We start from the raw sequence: 20,061 nt of genomic DNA, 5'->3' as shown, positions 1-20,061 counted from the left end.
ACCCATCAGCTCACTTCTCTATCTCTTTGTTTGTTTACTAGACTGATATGTCTTAGGTTGCATCCCATTAACAGCTCCCCCCCTCCCCTTTTCTCTCAGACCTCAGAATGAGAGGTCCCCTTTGAACTATCCTCTGAGAGGACAAAGGAACAAGCAAGGCTACCTTTGCTCACCTGCAGACCAGCCAGTTGCACTACAACTAGAAACCTTTTCTATCCAAGTGATGCAATTTCCTACAATAAGCAGCTTTGTTATTTTATTGCATGCAAGCATCTCTCTGTGTTTTTGCAACAGGTGAAGTCTATCCTCTAACCGAGGTGTTCACTCTGCATTCTGAAGGGTTCCATCAGTAATTGGACCCTGTTACCCTAAGAGGAAAAGCTGCCCTATAAAAGGTGGAGTCAGTTTGTGGCCTAAATTCTGCCAAAATACCAAACCAAAATTTGAGTCTTGTCTGAATTTATTTTGGGGGTGGTTAAAAGGTCTCCACATGCAAAGGCAGAAAGGCCTAAGAACCCACACCCTGAGATAGGCGTCAACAAGTAAAGTTAACACTTTGAGCACCTAGTTACAGGTAGGTAGCCGTATTGGTCTGAGTCGAAGCAAAATAAAAAAAAATCCTTCAGTAGCACCTTAAAGACCAACTAAGTTTTTATTTTGCTATGAGCTTTCGTGTGCATGCACACTTCTTCAGATACACTTGAAACAGAAGTGTCAGACCCTTATATATATACAGAGGGTGGTGGGGGTGGGTGGGAATGGGTGATGGGCTGATGGGAGTGGTAAACCTGTAGATGGCTGTTAACGACTGCTGATGACTGCAATTGGTCCTGTGGGGGGGGGGAGCAAGGGCTGAGGTGCTAAAGAAAGCTTGATCATGCATAATGAGATAAGAATCCTATGTCTTTGTTCATCCCAGGTGGCTCCATGGTTTTAAGCTTGGTAATGAGTTCCAATTCAGAAACTTCTCTTTCCAGTCTGTTCCTGAAATTTCTCTGTAATAAAACAGCTGCTTTGAGATCTTGTATAGAATGTCCTGGGAGATTGAAGTGTTCTCCTACTGGTTTTTCAGTCTTATGGTTCCTGATGTCAGATTTATGTCCATTTATCCTTTGGCGTAGGGTTTGGCCTGTTTGTCCAATATAGAGCACTGAAAGGCACTGTTGGCATTTGATGGCATACACAATGTTAGAAGATGAGCAATTAAATAGTCCTGAGATGGTATGTTGGATGTTGTTGGGGCCAGTAATGATGTTGTCCGGGTGTATGTGGCAGCAAAGTTAGCATCTGGGTTTATTGCAGGCTCTGGTACCAGTGTCCATGTTAAAACAGTACAACGCATCATCAGAGATCTACAGCCTCTCCTGGACAATGACAGCTCCCTTTCTCAAGCTCTGGGAGGAAGACCTTTCATTGCCTACAGACAGCCACCCAATCTTAAACAACTCCTCACCCACAATAATACAACCACCAGACTTAACATGGAATGAAATTGAAGGGGGAAAAGGAGGCATAGAAATTCTTGTAAAAGTCAACTCTTCTATCTTGTATAAATAAACAGGCACCTAAGGCACCACCACTACACGTGTGATAATAAGTAGAAATGGGAAAGAAACCTTTGAAAAAAGAAAAAAAGAAATCCTTTTGTCCACTTCACTTTCCCGTAAGCCTCTTCGATGATTAATCATGGGGAAAGTGCGAGTTACCTCAGAGCACAAATGTTGGTCACAATGCAGGGCCTTGTTAGTTTCAGATTTGTTCAAATTCACTTTCTAGCTCTCACTGATTGCCGGGGAGGCTACTTTGCATTTTAAAGTTTGGTCCCCGTTGAAATTGGGGCCTGTCTCTGAGCTTTGCAGACTGGCTGGCTTTTGCAAATGTGGTCTCAGGCGCGGTCTTGGTGCAACATTTGTATACAGTATAAATGGGCCTCTTCCAGAAACTGCAAAGACCTCCTGGCATGAGGTTCTGAGCAGCAGCCTCTTTGCGGTCAGCTTTCTCTTTTCCGCTGTCACTCTTTTGGCGAAGCAGCTGAGCCTCCGGGCTTGCTAGCCTCTCAGAGAGGTGGTCTGTTATGGGACGGTGACACATTCAAAATGCCAGCAGAGATCAGGAAAGCTCTGCAAATGCTAAGAACAGAAGTGCCCCCTCCCTCATCCTTGCTCCCTGAAAATGAGGAATATTTTTTGGGTGGGGTCAGGGGTTGTTTCAGCTTGGCCCTAGATGAAATATATGTTTGCAGGTCAGATGAGAAAAAATACTAGCTGGTTGAGGAAACTGATCCCAGGGTGGGGAACCTTGGGGTGCAATCTGGTCCTCGCTCCACAGGTCCTCCAGACACTCCCTAGGGCGCCTTCCTCGAATGCTTTTGCCTGGTGGAGAGGTGTCCTTGGACTCCCATGTTGGCTCTTGCTAGCTGGGATGCAGGATAGAGAGGGGTCTGTGTATGGTAAAAGCTACTCTACCTTACAAATGTAGGAATGTTCAGGGAGGCAGGAGAGGGTTTATTGTTTATTGATATCCTTCCTAACTTGTGCTAGCAAGTTCTGTAACTTAGCAGAGTTTTACATTCCCCTTTTAAATGCACAGCAGATAGCTGGTTGCAGGCCTGTTTAAGCCTCTAGATATTAGATTCCTGGTAAGTTCCCTTACATCCCTCTTAAAAGAATGAACACGCCACAATCTTGTGTAAAGCATATAAAAGAGGTTAACTCACACCATCAGTTCACAGCTGGAACCCTGAAAGCAGAGTTAGTTACAAAGTATATACATGTGGATCTATCCCGTATAGAGATAGTCCCAGTGTCCTGTTGGCTGAGAGCCAACAGAGCAATTCTAGGTAAAAGCTGCCGAGGAAGTCAAAAGGGGAGAGAGCACTGTGCGCCTTGTCCCTTTTGTTACCTGGACAGGTAAGGTCACGCCCACCTCTAGTCACATGCAAAGGAAGTATGTCCCAGCCAGGAGGAAACAGGAAGTTTTCGACTGGCTGGACCAAACATCCCCCCGCATGTCCACTCTAGGAAAACAAGGAATGTTGTACTTGACTGCTACTTATGTATCACATTTTACAAAGGTAAAATGATCAATGGTTGCTCTACCCACTTTTCTCCCACTCAGAGATTGCTCCCCACACTCTCAGCTCAGTTCAGAACACAATGACATGAGGAGAGCCTGCTGGATCAGGCCAGCAACCCATCTAGTCCAGCATCCTGTTCTCACAGGGGGAAAACTAGCAAGTAGGATTCAAGCACAAGAGCCCTCTTTCCTCCTGTGGTTTCAGAAACATGGCTGGCTGTGCAAGGAGAGCACAGCTATCGCGGCTAGTCGCCTTCTCCTGCTGCATGAATTTGTCCATGGGTTTCACAGCCATCCAAGTTGGTGGTCATCACTGCCTCCTGTGGCAGCGAGTTCTACAGTTTAACTATGCATTGCATGAAGAAGTATTTCATTTTATCTGTCAATCTTCCAGCCTTCAGCTTCACCGGATGTCCATGAGTTCTGCTGCTATGAGAGAGGGAGAAAAACCTTCCTCTCTCCACCCTCTCTATGCTGTGCATAACTTTATAAACTATCTTATTGTCTCAGTGTACAGACAAAATATCAGGAACGGGAACAGCCGTGACGTGCAAAGTATCCTGGAACCCAAACACTTTTTGTCCTTGGCCTTCCTTGGTAGTCTCTGCATTGTGCACATAAAAACTTTTTGTCATATTGGCAAATGTGGCTTTACAGACAAATTTAACATAGGACGCAGGTGGCGATGTGGTCTAAACCACTGAGCCTCTTGGGCTTGCCAATCAGAAGGTTGGCGGTTCGAATCTGCACAATAGGGTGAGCTCCTGTTGCCTTGTCCTAGCTCCTGCCAACCTAGCAGTTCAAAAGCATGCCAGCGCAAGTAGATAAATAGGTACTGCTGCAGTGGGAAGGTAAACAGCGTTTCCATGAGCTCTGGCTTCCGTCACGGCGTCCCGTTGCGCCAGAAGCAGTTTTGTCCTGCTGGCCACATGACCTGGAAAGCTGTCTGTGGACAAACGTTGGCTCCCTCAGCCTGAAAGCAAGATGAGCGCCACAACCCCAGAGTCGCCTTTGACTGGACTTAACCGTCCAGGGGTCCTTTACCTTTAGCTTTTTACCTTCTAACTTTGCGGTCCAAAGAGCAAACATAATATCAATATTGTTAACTATTTGGGGGGGGGGAAATAATGAATTAAAATATTGATCAAAAGTGTGTGTGTGTTCTCAAAGCAATACTCACAATTTTGGACTACCAACAAAAATACTTTGTAGCCGCGAGAAACTGGAAAAGCTGTAACACACCCAGCATACCTGAGTGGCAATCTTTAATGAAAGAATATGCACAGCTAGCAAAATTTACGGGAAGAATTAGAGGGCAGACAAAACAGAAAATAAAAAAAGGAATGGAGGATCTTTGACGATTACAAAGTGAATATCTAGATATCCAAAAGCTAACCGGCAGAATACAACTGAACCCAATACAAATTAAAGAATAGATAATGATGTAGATAGATTAGGAATTGTGCAATATAATAAGGCTAAAGCTTATAAATTACAGAGAGGTAAACTGGAAGTCAAAATAAAAGAGGTGTAATTGATGTGCATTTAAAGGTTCTTTTTTTGTTTTTGTTCAATATTTCATTTGTTGTTTTTTTGTTGTTTATTTTTTTCCCCTGTATTCTTTTTCTTTTTTTGTAAAAGAAATATGTGGATGAAGAACGTTTTGTGTTTGTATTTGCAAATATGTTGTTTGTAAATGTTTTTAACAAGAAAATTAATAAAAAACCAATTCCCCCCCCCCCAAATACTTTGTAGCCTTTGAGTGCCACACTCAAACATGTCAATGCCTTGTTCCATCCGGTGAGCTTTCCAAGAACATGAACTGCCCTTCTAAATGGAGCCTCAAAACAGCAGGAGAAAAAAAAACACCTATTTATTGCAAATTGTGCATTGAATACAAATAATATTAGTTTAACCCAAATCTCATCCTACACGTGGTACTTACTGGTAGTTTAAAAACAGTTTGGCTAGTGAGCCACCCAACATCCTTGGCAAACTTGTTCTCTTCTCTACTTCCAAGTCCTTCCGGGTGGTGTTACTGATAATGCAAATGCTGGCCAACAAAAAATATTTGCTTAAAGGGATGCTGCCAATATTTATCCCACAAAAGTTCAAACGTTTCCAGTAGCACATATATGTAAATAACAGAAAATGTAATAACCTAACATTTACGTCTCCTTAGCCTGATTTAGCCTTGCTCAATCCTGTCATCTGTCCTGGTTTGTGGCAGAAGACTCAGATGGAGGTGAGAAGGTCAGGTGAGTGCCACAAATCCATCACATCATCCACTGCTTGATGTCGACCTGGTGAGGAAGAAAAGGCAGAGCGGGAGAGAAGGTCAAGGGCTCTCCACCTATGGAGAGAGGTTTGGAGCATTTAGGACTCTTTTCGTTTAGAGCAGGGGTCAGCAAACTTTTTCAGCAGGGGGCCGGTCCACTGTCCCTCAGACCTTGTGGGGGACCGGACTATATTTTGAAAAAAAAAATATGAAGGAATTCCTATGTCCCACAAATAACCCAGAGGTGCATTTTAAATAAAAGGACATGTTCTACTCATGTAAAAACATGCTGATTCCTGGACCGTCCGCGGGCCGGATTGAGAAGGCGATTGCGCTGGATCCGGCCCCCAAGCCTTAATTTGCCTACCCATGTTTTAGAGAAAAGTTAAGAGGCAACATGAAGTTTGCAAAACCAGGTGCTGTGGGGGAGAAAGTGGGCAGAGAAAAGTCCCACCCCCTCTCTTGTAACACTAGAACTGGCAAAAACCAATGAAGGTGAGGGTTGGAAGATTCAAGACGTAATACAAGAAATTCCTTCTTCATGCAGCACATTGTTAAACTATGGAACTCCCTCCTGCAGGAGGTAGTGATGGCCGCCAACCAATGGACAAATTCCTGGAGGAGGAGGAGGAGGAGGAGGGGCTCACTATGGCTAATAGCCAGGATGGCTGTGCTCTGTGCTGGAAACCACAGGAGGAGAGAAAGTGCTTTCATAGAATCCTAGAGTTGGAAGAGACCACAAGGGCCATCCAGTCCAACCCCCTGCCAAGCAGGAAACACCATCAAAGCATTCTTGACATATGCCTGTCAAGCCTCTGCTTAAAGACCTGCAAAGAAGGAGACTCCACCACACTCCTTGGCAGCAAATTCCACTGTTGAACAGCTCTTACTGTGCTCTTGTTGTGCTTGCAAGTTTCTCCCAGTGGAACCTGGAAGAGAACAGGATGCTAGACTAGATGGACCAGTGGCCTGATCCAGCCGAGAGGCTCTCCTTCTGATTTTAATTACTGATTTCCTATTGACATATATATCTGGGGCTTTTTTCCAGCCGGAATTCACAGGAACTCAGTTCTGATCCCCCTCAGGTGGGCTCCGTTGCCATTATAAGAGAACAAGGGAGGTGTCCACCTCTTTTCTTTGGGCCATTTAAAAATGAGGCCGCATTTTAAAACCATTTTTAAATCTAAATTGTATTTTAATCTGCATTTTAATCTATTGTTTTTCTTTCTTTTACGTTTTATTGTAATTTTATTGATGTCAGCCGCCCTGAGCTCGGCTCTGGGGAGGCTGGGGTAAAAATAAATTATTATTATTATTATTATTATTATTATTATTTTCCTAAGAAAAATAGCACTACGACCTGGTGCCCTCTAGATGCTGCTGGACTAACTCCCATTGTACTTGACCATTGGCCATGCAGGCTGGGACAACTGGGAAGTGAGTCTTCGAGGATGCAGAGAGCACCAGGTTGGGGAAGAGTAGCATGCCGTTTGAGCTGGAAAGATGAAGCAGATGTTCATTATGCAACAATTAATATCTTGAAATTGGGGTGACTCACCAGCTTTTGAATGCTGTGCCCGATAGGAACGTTGCAGGTAGGAGCTGGAAATATACAATCACCACCCGGTGTGACTAAGTGTCATTGCTGCATTGTGGCTTCGGGGCTGCCCATGCAACAGAAGCTATCGCAGTTTAATCATGCACCATCCTTAATGAGGATGCCAGCTGTTGGCACGCAGATTTCTGGCTAACTGGGCAGGGTCACAGGGTGAAGCGCAAAGACTGTGCTCTGTTTATGTAAGGCGCACCACTCCTTGCGTGTGCTTACAAGTCCCCTGACACCGATGCTGCCTTGACATGATAAGAGGCCATCAGGGATCAAAGCAATGCAGCCCCAACTACAAGTGTTTGACAAGCACAGAGCAAGAAGGAAACAGGCAGACAGTAGTCAGTTGTGGAACACATCTTCTGGGTGCAGAAGGCCACCCTGGCTCCCACCCAGTGCGAAAGATATCTTTATGCAGGCAAGTAACTGTACAGGACTCCCTGGAAAAGACCCTGATGTTGGGAAAGATGGAGGGCACAAGGAGAAGGGGACGACAGAGGATGAGATGGTGGGACAGTGTTCTCAAAGCTATGAACATGTGTCTGACAAAACTGCGGGAGGCAGTGCAAGACAGGAGTGCCTGGCATGCTATGGTCCATGGGGTCACGAAGAGTCGGACACGACTAAACGACTAAACAACAACAACAACAACAACTGTACAGGCTTGGCAGTAGACACATGAAACAGTAGTCATGATTGAGGAGCTCAGGAACAGGGCAAGAAGTTCAGAACCGGATGCTAGCAATGAAGATGTCCCAACAAGTTCCCTCACCCACTCTCACCAAGCTTTAAAAAGAGAGGCATGGCACAGTCACTTGCAATACCCTTTCACCTTTTGGAATATCAAGATTGCAAACAGACATTCCGCCATGGAGGGCGAATCTGCTCCCATCTGCAAAGGTGGTGCCTGGTTCTATATATTTATTTAATTGTATTTCTATCCCACCTTTTTCTCCAAGGAGCTCAAGGTGGTGTACAAGGGTCTCCCCCTCCTCATTTAATCCAACAACGACCCTGTGAAGTAGGTTAGGCTGAGAGAAGGCAGTGACTGACACTCAAGGTCACCCAATGAGCTTTGTGGCCAAGTGGGGATTTGAACCCAGGTCTCTCAGGTCTTAGTCTGATATGCTAACCACTACACCACATTAGCTCTTGACAAAAATACTGCATCCTCCTGTTCCTGTTCTGCTGCTGCCATCTCCTGCTCAGCCTTCCCTCTGTGGTTGATCAAAGACCTCCCTAACTTTATCTGCAGTTCTTCAGTCTGCAAGGAGGTCAGATGTGAAAGCCAGCATGCCCTATCTTCCAACTCACATCCCCACAATATTTTTGTTGTTTTTGTTTAGCCGTTTAGTGGTGTCCGACTCTTCGTGACCCCATGGACCAGAGCACGCCAGGCACTCCTGTCTTGCACTGCCTCCCGCAGTTTGGTCAAACTCATGTTCGTAGCTTCGAGAACACTGTCCAACCATCTCGTCCTCTATCGTCCCCTTCTCCTTGTGCCCTCCATCTTTCCCAACATCGGGGTCTTTTCCAGGGAGTCTTCTCTTCTCATGAGGTGGCCAAAGTATTGGAGCCTCAGCTTCACGATCTGTCCTTCCAGTGAGCACTCAGGGCTGGTTTCCTTCAGAATGGATAGGTTTGATCTTCTTGCAGTCTATGGGACTCTCAAAAGTCTCCTCCAACACCATAATTCAAAAGCATCAATTCTTTGGTGACCAGCCTTCTTTATGGTCCAGCTCTCACTTCCATACATCACTACTGGGAAAACCATAGCTTTAACTATACGGACCTTTGTCAGCAAGGTGATGTCTCTGCTTTTTAAGATGCTGTCTAGGTTTGTCATTGCTTTTCTCCCAAGAAGCAGGCGTCTTTTAATTTCATGACTGCTGTCACCATCTGCAGTGATCAAGGAGCCCAAGAAAGTAAAATCTCTCACTGCCTCCATTTTTTCCCCTTCTATTTGCCAGGAGGTGATGGGACCAGTGGCCATGATCTTGGTTTTTTTGATGTTGAGCTTCAGACCATATTTTGCGCTCTCCTCTTTCACCCTCATTAAAAGGTTCTTTAATTCCTCCTCGCTTTCTGCCATCAAGGTTGTGTCATCTGCATATCTGAGGTTGTTGATATTTCTTCCGGCAATCTTAATTCCGGTTTGGGATTCATCTAGTCCAGCCTTTCGCATGATGAATTCTGCATATAAGTTAAATAAGCAGGGAGACAATATACAGCCTTGTCGTACTCCTTTCCCAATTTTGAACCACTCAGTTGTTCCATATCCAGTTCTAACTGTAGCTTCTTGTCCCACATAGAGATTTCTCAGGAGACAGATGAGGTGATCAGGCACTCCCATTTGTTCAAGAACTTGCCATAGTTTGCTGTGGTCGACACAGTCAAAGGCTTTTGCATAGTCAATGAAGCAGAAGTAGACGTTTTTCTGGAACTCTCTAGCTTTCTCCATAATCCAGCGCATGTTTGCTATTTGGTCTCTGGTTCCTCTGCCCTTTCGAAATCCAGCTTGCACTTCTGGGAGTTCTCGGTCCACATACTGCCTAAGCCTGCCTTGTAGAATTTTAAGCATAACCTTGCTAGCGTGTGAAATGAGCGCAATTGTGCGGTAGTTGGAGCATTCTTTGGCACTGCCCTTCTTTGGAATTGGGATGTAGACTGATCTTCTCCAATCCTCTGGCCATTGCTGAGTTTTCCAAACTTGCTGGCATATTGGGTGTAGCACCTTAACAGCATCATCTTTTAAAATTTTAAATAGTTCAGCTGGAATATCATCACTTCCACTGGCCTTGTTATTAGCAGTGCTTTCTAAGGCCCATTTGACTTCACTCTCCAAGATGTCTGGCTCAAGGTCAGCAACCACACTACCTGGGGTGTACGAAACCTCCATGTCTTTCTGGTATAATTCCTCTGTGTATTCTTGCCACCTCTTCTTGATGCCTTCTGCTTCTGTTAGGTCCTTTCCACTTTTGTCCTTTATTATGGTAATCTTTGTATGAAATGTTCCTTTCATATCTCCAATTTTCTTGAACAGATCTCTGGTTTTTCCCATTCTGTTGTTTCCCTCTATTTCTTTGCATTGCTCATTTAAGAAGACCCTCTTGTCTCTCCTTGCTATTGTTTGGAAATCTAGCCCTCTCATTCCTCCTCCTCCTCCTCCTCCTCCTCCTCCTCCTCCTCCTCCTCCTCCTCCGTCTGCTTACCCATGTCTGATCTTGGTGTATCATGGCCAGTCCTGGATTCAACCCCCATTATTATAGCAATGATGAGTAGACCTGCACTAAAGAATCATTTGAAAAGGACCACGGGTGCCATCTAGTCCAACCCCCCGGCAATGCAGGAATCTCAACTGAAGCATCCATGACAGATGGCCATCCAACCTCTGCTTCAAAACCTCCAGGGAAGGAGAGTCCACCACCTCCCGAGGGAATCCATTCCGCTGTTGGAGCAACTCTTTCTAACAAAAAGTTTTCCCTGATGTTTAGCCGGAATCTCCTTTCTTGATTCGAGTCCTAACCTCTGGAGTAGAATACAAGCCTGCTCCATCTTCTGTGTGACAGCCCTTAAGATATTTCAAGGTGGTTTTTACATCTTCTCTCAGTCTCCTCTTTTCAAGGCTCAACATACCCAGCTCCCTCAACTGTTGCTCATAAGGCCTGGTTTCCAGATCCTTGATCATCTTGGTCACCCATCCAGATTTTTCTGGACTCCAGCTCCCATCATCCCTCAACAGTGGCCAAACTGGATGGAGTTGTTGGGAGTTGGAGTCCAACAATATCTCAAAGGCCACAGGCTCCCCATCCATCAATCAAAGGCTCTTGGGCAAGAGAGATGGGAAAGCTCCCTCTCTGCCTGAGACCTAGGTGGGGCTGCTGCCAGTCAGAGTTGATAATACCAGGCTAGAACACAGTGTTGCTGCCCTGGGAAGATAATGGGGTTGGCTTTTTCTCAAAAACTAAAAGGTATCAGATGCTGCAATCTTTCTTCTTAAGGGCATTGCTCCATCCCTTTGATTGCTTTTGTTGCCTTTTTCTGAAAACGGAGTCAGGAAGGGAGGAAAGGAGAGAAGATCTTACATGGTTTCAGTACCTGCATTTTCCCATAATACTTGGTGCTCTTTGTAAAGATATTTGGTTGCACAAATCTAAGCATATGGCTTGTCACATGGCAAAGACAATCTGTTTTTCTGGAAAATGGCAAGGACCAGTAGGTCATTGCAAAGGGTGTCTGGGGGCACCGTCTATCATTTAGAGAGCATCTCTACGAGATGATATTTGGGTGCTTGAAAATCTCTTTCGATTAAGAAGAGCAATCCTATTGCCTTCATTTCTTCCTCCCCCTCCCAAAGCCGCTCCTTGGCCTGCTGCTTCCTCCGGGCGAGATTTTGAAACTCTCAACCTTTTGAAGTTCTTATTCTGTCAAAACAAATGGAGATATATTAGGGCAGGAATTAGCTTAATTCTTCAAAAGAGGTAGTCTGACCTTGGCAGGAAATGTGTCCAGAGTTGCTGGAGCAATGTAGGACACAGAAGAGCTGTCTCTGACTTGAACCCCTGGCTTGGTCTTCAGGTGAACTTTGGAAACAGGTGAGTACTGGACTGGCACCAAGACACAGGTGGTAGGGGAACTGCCAATTGCTGCCCAGTTTGTGAGCTTCCGGGTACCACTGGGAGAAACAGAAGGTGCTATGTAGTGGTTATGGTGTCGGATCTGGGAAACCAGGGTATTTCGAATCCCTACTAAACCATGAATCTCACTGGGTGACAGTGGGGGGCGAGTCACGCCTTCTCAGCCTGACGCATCTCACAGGGTTGTTGTGTGGATTAAATGAGGAGAGATGGAACCACGTACATCGCCTAGAGTTGCTTGGAGGAAAAGGTGGGATATAAAAGCAAACAAGCAATAAATAAATAAATAAATGACATTAAATAACATTGTGTTAAATTATATAATTAAATTGTCAAATTATTTTCTCGCGAGAAAAGCGACGACAAACCTAGGCAGCATCTTAAAAAGCAGAGACACTACCTTGCCGACAAAGGTCCGTATAGTTAAAGCTATGGTTTTCCCAGTAGTGATGTATGGAAGTGAGAGCTGGACCATAAAGAAGGCTGATCGCCGAACAATCGATGCTTTTGAATTATGGTGCTGGAGGAGACTCTTGAGAGTCCCATGGACTGCAAGAAGATCAAACCTATCCATTCTGAAGGAAATCAGCCCTGAGTGCTCACTGGAAGGACAGATCCTGAAGCTGAGGCTCCAAGACTTTGGCCACCTCATGAGAAGAGAAGACTCCCTGGAAAAGACCCTGCTGTTGGGAAAGATGGAGGGCACTAGGAGAAGGGGACGACAGAGGACGAGATGGTTGGACAGTGTTCTTGAAGCCACCAACATGAGGGAGGCAGTGGAAGACAGGAGGGCCTGGCGTGCTCTGGTCATGGGGTCACGAAAAGTAGGACACAACCGAATGACTAAACAACAACATATTAAATTAATGATAAAATAATGAATAAAATAAAACAAGTTTTTTTTTAATGCCCAGATTTGCCCATCTTTCATTGGTTCTTCAAGTAAATGGGTGGGGGAAATCCACCAATTCCACTTTCTCCTGGTGTCTTATTTTTTTCCAATTTTAAGTTCACTTCTCTACATTTCCACAGCACTTTGCAATATTCTTTTAAAATGTCCTCATGAAAATCCATCATTTTAGTGCAAATTTCTGAAAATATACAGATTTGGATAAGCTCCCCCCCCCCCGTTTAGCACATTTTTGCAGAGCACTTTCCCCTAATGCAATTCATTTTTTGTGTGCGTTCTTTTCAGCAATATAAGCATTTCTATGCACACCCAAGTATATGCATTTTGGTACACATTCATTGCCTGAAGAACTGCAATGCAAAATTCAGAAAACTGCGAATTTCAAAGGACAGCTATGTTTCAAATCACAGTTGGTTTTGCAAACTGCAAATTAAGTAGGTTAAATGCAAAATGAATCAATTTCCTTTCCCATCTCTACTTCCAGACTGCTCACTCCCCCTCACTTCGCTGTATCCTGATGCTTCACTCTACTGTACAGATTTTTGTTTTATTTTTATTTTGCAAATTTATACACTGCAGCATAGCACAGAGCTATTGAGCCGGCACAAAACCAGAATGAGACATGAAAACACAACCTCTGATAACAATTAAATCGTTTCAACAAAACTCTAAAAACAGCAGAAACCCTCTTTGCAAAATCTCAAAAGAATAAATCTTCAATAGGCGCCAAAAAGATAACAGAAATGGTGCCTTGCCTAATGTGTAACAAGAAAGTAAGTGGTTCTCCCCTTCCCATTCCCTACCTTTAAGGTAGGTTAGGCTTTTGTCACCTTGCCAACAAAGGTCTGTATAGATCAAGCTATGGTTTTCCCAGTCGTGATGTATGGAAGTGAGAGCTGGACCATAAAGAAGGCTGATCGTCGAAGAATTGATGCTTTTGAATTATGGTGCTGGAGGAGACTCTTGAGAGTCCCATGGACTGCAAGAAGATCAAACCTCTCCATTCTGAAGGAAATCAGCCCTGAGTGCTCAATGGAAGGACAGATCCTGAAGCTGGGGCTCCAATACTTTGGCCACCTCATGAGAAGAGAAGACTCCCTGGAAAGGATCCTGATGTTGGGAAAGATGGAGGGCACTAGGAGAAGGAGACGACAGAGGATGAGATGGTTGGACAGTGTTCTCGAAGCTACGAACATGAGTCTGAGCAAACTGTGGGAGGCAGTGCAAGACAGGAGTGCCTGGCGTGCTCTGGTCCATGGGGTCACGAAGAGGCGGACATGACTAAACGACTAAACAACAACAAAGGCTGAGAAAGCCGCCTGAGAGGGTTGGATGCAGAAGCACCTCCCAAGCTACAGGCCTATTCCTTGCAGGGGGTGAAGCTCGGTCCAGAAGAGCCCATCTCCCCACCTTTTGAACACCTAGCACCGACCTTTTCTTGATCCAGTTTCAATTATTGGCTCACATCCAGCTCACCCACACTTCAAAGCACTGGTGAAGTACCTCAACGCCTCCCCTGATTTAGATGGAGCAGAGAGATAGAGTTGGGTGTCGTCACCCATGCGCTGGTGACTCCTCACTCCAAATAACAGCTCCCCGTGGTTTCAGATAGGTGTTTAATAGCACAGGGGACACTGAGCTATAGGTTGTAATTTAAATCGCAAAGCAAAGGATTGTGCCAAGCGTTCAAGCCAAGTTATCTCCCGCTTGGACTACTGCCATGCGCTCTACGTGGGGCTACCTTTGAAGGCGACCCGGAAACTACAACTAATCCAGAATGCGGCAGCTAGACTGGTGACTTGGGGCGGCCGCCAAGACCATATAACACCAGTCCTGAAAGACCTACATTGGCTCCCAGTACGTTTCCAAGCACAATTCAAAGTGTTGGTGCTGACCTTTAAAGCCCTAAACGGCCTTGGTCCAGTAGACCTGAAGGAGCGTCTCCACCCCCATCGTTCAGCCCAGACACTGAGGTCCAGCTCTGAGAGCCTACTGGCGGTTCCCTCACTGTGAGAAGCAAAGCTACAAAGAACCAAGCAGAGGGCCTTCTCGGTAGTGGTGCCCATGCTGTGGGCCCTCCCATCAGATGTCAAAGAGACATACCTGACATTTAGAAGACATCTGAAGGCAGCCCTGTTCGGGGAAGTTTTTAATGTGTGACATTTTAATGTATTTTTTATCTTTGTTGGAAGCTGCCCAGAGTGGCTGGGGAAACCCCGCCAGATCAGCGGGGTACAAATAATAAATAATTGTTATTATTATTATTATTCCAGCATGGTCAACGATTGCGCCAACTTTTGAAAAAGGAAAGGGAAAAGGAAAATCAAGTTCCCGGTGTGTTCTGGTGCAGAAATCTCGGTCAGGAGATAAAGATCAGAGCAGGTGGAGCTGGAGTTAAAGCCTAGTGGCTTTTGGGCATATGCGCTGGTGGACCGCAGCACTGATGCAGACTATTTACAGAATTACAGAGCTGGATGGGACCCAAAGGGTCATCTAGTCCAGCCCCATGCATTGCAGGCATCACAGCTAAATAATACCTAACAGAGATATTCATTGCAGCTGGGCATCTCTCTCTCTCTCTCTCTCTCTCTCTCTCTCTCTCTCTCTCTGGGACAGCTTTCCCTCTTTTGCATTTTGCACTCCTCTATCTATCTATCTAGCTATTTCTCTATGGTCTGGAGCATAACAAGATCTTTGTTGGGTTGGTAGCTGCCATTTTAGATTTCCCAGAACACCATGCTCTAAAAGGAATGACCCTTGCCACAGGAATGGTGTCGCCATCGTGACGGCTTCAATCCTACCCCAAAATGCTCACCGGGATGGTGCATTCTGGGAAATCCAACATGGCGGCTCATACCCTCACAGAACATCAGGAACTCTGATACATTTCTCCCTCCAGCTCCTGAAATTATTCCCCAGAGTGGCTGGGAATTGTTTCCAAACAGAGCCACGAAAGCTGGTGCGGGTGTGGGAACGTATCCTGCGCATTACTTACTTGCTGTATTTACAGAGTGCCTTTCAGCTCCAGCAGATCCCCGGACAGTTTACAATTAAAAGCAAAGTAATGCGATATACAGCTAAAGCAATCCTGGTTTGAAAGGGAACACCAAGGTCTAACCAGCAGGACATTTAAGCAGGACGAGCCTCGGAACAAGAGCAATATTTGCTCAGCCTCATGATATGCTCACAGAATCCCAGGACCGTCCCTATTGCCCAACACAAGGTAAATGATATACATTTGATATAGGCCATCTGACACCTGGCAAGAATGATGGTATCTCTATGAATCATTGCGCCTCTCCTCCACCCCAGCGACACTCTCTCCCAACTCCTGAGGGTTGCACTCAGACAGGACCAGCTGCCTCATCTTAATAGTGCAAACTAGGTCAGCTTTATCACCCACCATCATGTCCTGGATTAATCCCATGTCTTTGCGTATCTTTTGCAAAATGAATGACTGGTCATGCCGTCAGCAGCTGCACATGCGCCAGCTACCCCTTGTTTGCCTGTCGTTTTGACTGGAAAGGGAGGATATTATTGTATCTCGTGGAAAAGTTAAGTGGGAAGAGCCAGGAGGGTCAGCCTTCAGAAATGGCGCAAATGCTGCCATCTTGGATTTAATGCCAGTGGATCACACCCACCAAGTGTTCCTGTTTTCCAGGAACAGCCCTGGATTTGCAGAAGCCTTAACTGGCTCAGGAGCACAATACCGCAAGGGACGCCTCTTTCTATATGAGCCGACCTGGACTCTGTGCTTGCCATCTAGGGCCCTTCTCTATGTCCCCCGAGAGGTCCTGAGGATGAGAACACGAGACTGGGCCTTTTCTGTGGTGGCTCCCTGTTTGCAGGATGCTCTCCCCAAGAAGGCTCACCTGGCACCTTCTTTATACATCTTTAGTCACCAGGCAAAAACGTTCCTCTTCTTCTAGGCCTTTGACTAATTAAACACTCTATGGCCTTTTAAACCAAGGGAGGTCATTGTTTTTGCTTGTTGCTGTGGTATATATTTTTGCGTTTTTGTATTGTAAACAGCCCTGTGATCTTCGGATGAAGGGTGATAGACAAAGTTAGTGAGTAAATTGATCAATATGGCATCAAATTGGCTAACCCTATGCTGGTCCAGCTCAGGGCTGTCTTAAACACCTTTGGCGCCCTGGCACCGTGGTGCGACGGATCCCTCCGCCACCCCGTTTTCCAGCGCGACTGGCGGGTGGCCGGGCTCAGCTGTGTGATGGGTGGGCGGGCTTAGCGCGCAGCGCTTAGTGCTGCACGGCGGAGCGGTCGGCGGGCGGGTGGGAGCAGCTGCGTGGCGCCCCCCCTGGCGGGCGGGCGCCGTGATGCCCTGCGCTACCCAGCCTGGCTGTAGAGCCGGCCCTGGTCCAGCTAGCCAGTTTTGTCTACTCTGACAGGCAGTGGCTCTGCAAGGTCTCAGGGAAGCTACCTGAGATACTTCTGATGAGAAATGCTGTGCTTTGAGCCCACGACATTCTGCATGCCTAGCATCTGCACTGCCACTGAGCTGCATAGCCTCTCCCACAGCCTTGTTCAAGCGAATTTTACCGCCCGAACCGGTATGATCCTGGCTGTCTGGCAACCCTGTTCCAGAAAGTGTTTCATCCCTTCGCCTTTGGAATCCAGCCAAACGGAAGATTTTAGAGGCACATGATGCTCCTCTTCCAAATGTTACATTACAAAATACGCTTCCTCTAAGAAAGTGGAGGGTCACATGGTGGAGAATTCCTCCTCCCCCCCATAATTCCACAACAAGTCATAAATTGTTCATGCCAGCAATCGTCAGAGATCAGAGCTCCTTCACCAGAGTGGAATTATGAAACTGCTACTGTCTTAAAAGGACTGGATCCCTGGGAGGGACTGCTTGTGCAATCGGCGGCTAAATTTAGCCTGAGATTTTTGTCTTTGCCTACTGTTTTCACACACTGGGAGAATTAAAATCTTGCCCTTCAAAGTTCTTGGGGTGGGGCTGGGGTATCAGTGGTGCAACCTCAAGGGGTTGGTGGGATACAAAACAGAAAGCCATTAAGGAGTTGCGTTGTGTGTGTTCATGGGTCTCTCGCCACAGGCTCCTCTGCAGAGGGAGAACACAAAGATCAGTTGGCTTGTGTTACGCAAAGTTATGTAACTCTTATGCTAAGCATGGGAGAGCAGAAAAGGACCCAGGCGAGCAGTTGTTCTGTTGGAAGGCTCAGGTTCGTAGAGACCATTTCCACCGAAAATATCACAGTCTGGAGGAGGGTGGACGATTGCGGGGCCGGGCGTTTGTATGTCTAGGGCTGTAATATAATATCAGCCTGGTCCAGTCATTCAATAAGGTGTTTAATGAAGCAGTGTGTGTGCATGTGTGTACCGGTGGCTAGAAATCTCAGGAGGAGAGTGTGCCTCTTGGGCTTGCTGATCAGAAGGTCGGCGGTTCAAATCCCCGCAACGGGGTGAGCTCTCTTTGTTTTGTCCCAGCTCCTGTCAACCTAGCTGTTCGAAAGCACACCAGCGCAAGAAGGTAAATAGGAACAGCTGCGACAGGAAGGTAAACGGCGTTTCTGTGCGCTCTGGCTTCCGTCACAGTGTCCCGTTGCGCCAGAAGCGGTTTAGTCCTGCTGGCCACATGACCTGGAAAGCTGTCTCTGGACAAACACCGTCTCCCTCAGCCTGAAAGCGAGATGAGCGCCGCAACCCCATAGTCGCCTTTGACTGGACTTAACCGCCCAGGGCTCCTTTACCCTGAACCCCCAAACTATATGCGCCCCAAACCCATTCTATGCCACTGTTGGTGGTGCAGGGGCTACCTCCACTGTCAGAGGTGGTCTGCCTCTCAATACCAGTTGCTGGGAATCATAGAATCATAGAGTTGGAAGAGACCACAAGGGTCATCCAGTCCAACCCCCTGCCAAGCAGGAAACACCATCAAAGCATTCTTGACATATGCCTGTCAAGCCTCTGCTTAAAGACCTCCAAAGAAGGAGACTCCACCACACTCCTTGGTAGAAAATTCCACTGCTGAACAGCTCTTACTGTCAGGAAGTTCTTCCTAATGTTGAGGTGGAATCTTCTTTCTTGTAGTTTGAATCCATTGCTCCGTGTCCGCTTCTCTGGAGCAGCAGAAAACAACCTTTCTCCCTCCTCTATATGACATCCTTTCATATATTTGAACATGGCTATCATATCACCCCTTAACCTTCTCTTCTCCAGGCTAAACATACCCAGCTCCCTAAGCCGTTCCTCATAAGGCATCGTTTCCAGGCCCTTGACCATTTTGGTTGCCCTCTTCTGGACACGTTCCAGCTTGTCAGTATCCTTCTTGAACTGTGGTGCCCAGAACTGGACACAGTACTCCAGGGGAGGTCTGACCAGAGCAGAATACAGTGGTACTATATAGTGGGGAAGTTGTTCTTGTGTTCAGTCCTGATTGCGGGCATCGAACTAGGACATCTGGGTTGCCCCTGAGAGAATAGGATGCTGGACTAGATGGGCCCCTGGCCTGGTCCTCTTAGGTTCTCCGTTCCGTTGTCCAAATAAATGGCTGGTCGTTGGAGCAGGGCTGTCCCAAGACATTTCGTCACCTGAGGTGAACTCCCCAGGGAAGAAGAAGCAAATGAACCTTGGGAACAAAGGAGGGGGATCAAATCCACCTCCCCCAGCAGGTGAAGTGGGAATTGAAGGCCACCACAGGGGAGAGGCGCTCTGAATCGTGCCAGGCGGGTACAGAGCCCAGGAGACCTCGAATGGCAATGCTAGCAGTGCTTCCTATTTGTGACACAACTGCCATAGAGGTGGTATGTGGGGAACTTGCCAGGTCTTGCCTCCAAGGAGCACACGGCAGTGGCGGCAGGAACAGGCAATTGATTCCTTGCAGGCCGGCTCTGCCGCTACCCCTGCCGCCCCAGGCAGTTGCCTCACCTTGCCTGCTGGGTGGGCCGGCCCGGTGTTGGAGTCTCCTCCCCCCTTCACACTTTGACGGTGGAGGAACTCAGTCGGGTTTTGTGGGGCAATGGCCAAGCCATAGCGAGCGCGAGATGCTGCAGAATCATTACCAGCAGGCTGAAGAAACCAGGCGCATGCAAAGACCTGTTGACAGCTGTGGTCAAAGAAATAATCAAGCCCTCCCCCCACTGTATCAGGGTTGGGGGGGGGACCTGGGACTCTCCAGGTCTGTCGGACTCTGAGTGCCATCAACATCAGCCACAATGGCCAATGTTTGGGGTGTTGGGGACTGTCGTCCAGCAAGACCTGGTCCTCCAACCTCTCTAATCACCATTCCCAGTGTCCTGTCCATCTCTCTCAGCTTTCCAGTTGCGAAGCCAAAAGGATTTGGGTGAGATTAGCCAGAGCTTTTCAGAGGAGCGTCTCACCTCTCTAGGTACAGCTCACTGCAGTCCTACCCGACTTGTGATCCTGTTCAGCAGCCATATAATTGGGGGGTGGAGGAGGGAGAAGCAGGGCTTCCTGCCCCCCTCAATCTGCAAAGGCAGGGAGCATAGGGGGGCAGGTCCATGATAGGTGACTGCCGGTCTGTGCTTGGCTTGGTGCCCCCCAACATTTC

Source organism: Zootoca vivipara, chromosome 5 (genome assembly GCF_965207765.1).
Source record: "Zootoca vivipara chromosome 5, rZooViv2.hap1.1, whole genome shotgun sequence".
NCBI lineage: Eukaryota > Metazoa > Chordata > Lepidosauria > Squamata > Lacertidae > Zootoca > Zootoca vivipara.
The sequence above is the reverse complement of the archived record's forward strand: the minus strand, read 5'-3'. Positions refer to the sequence as shown.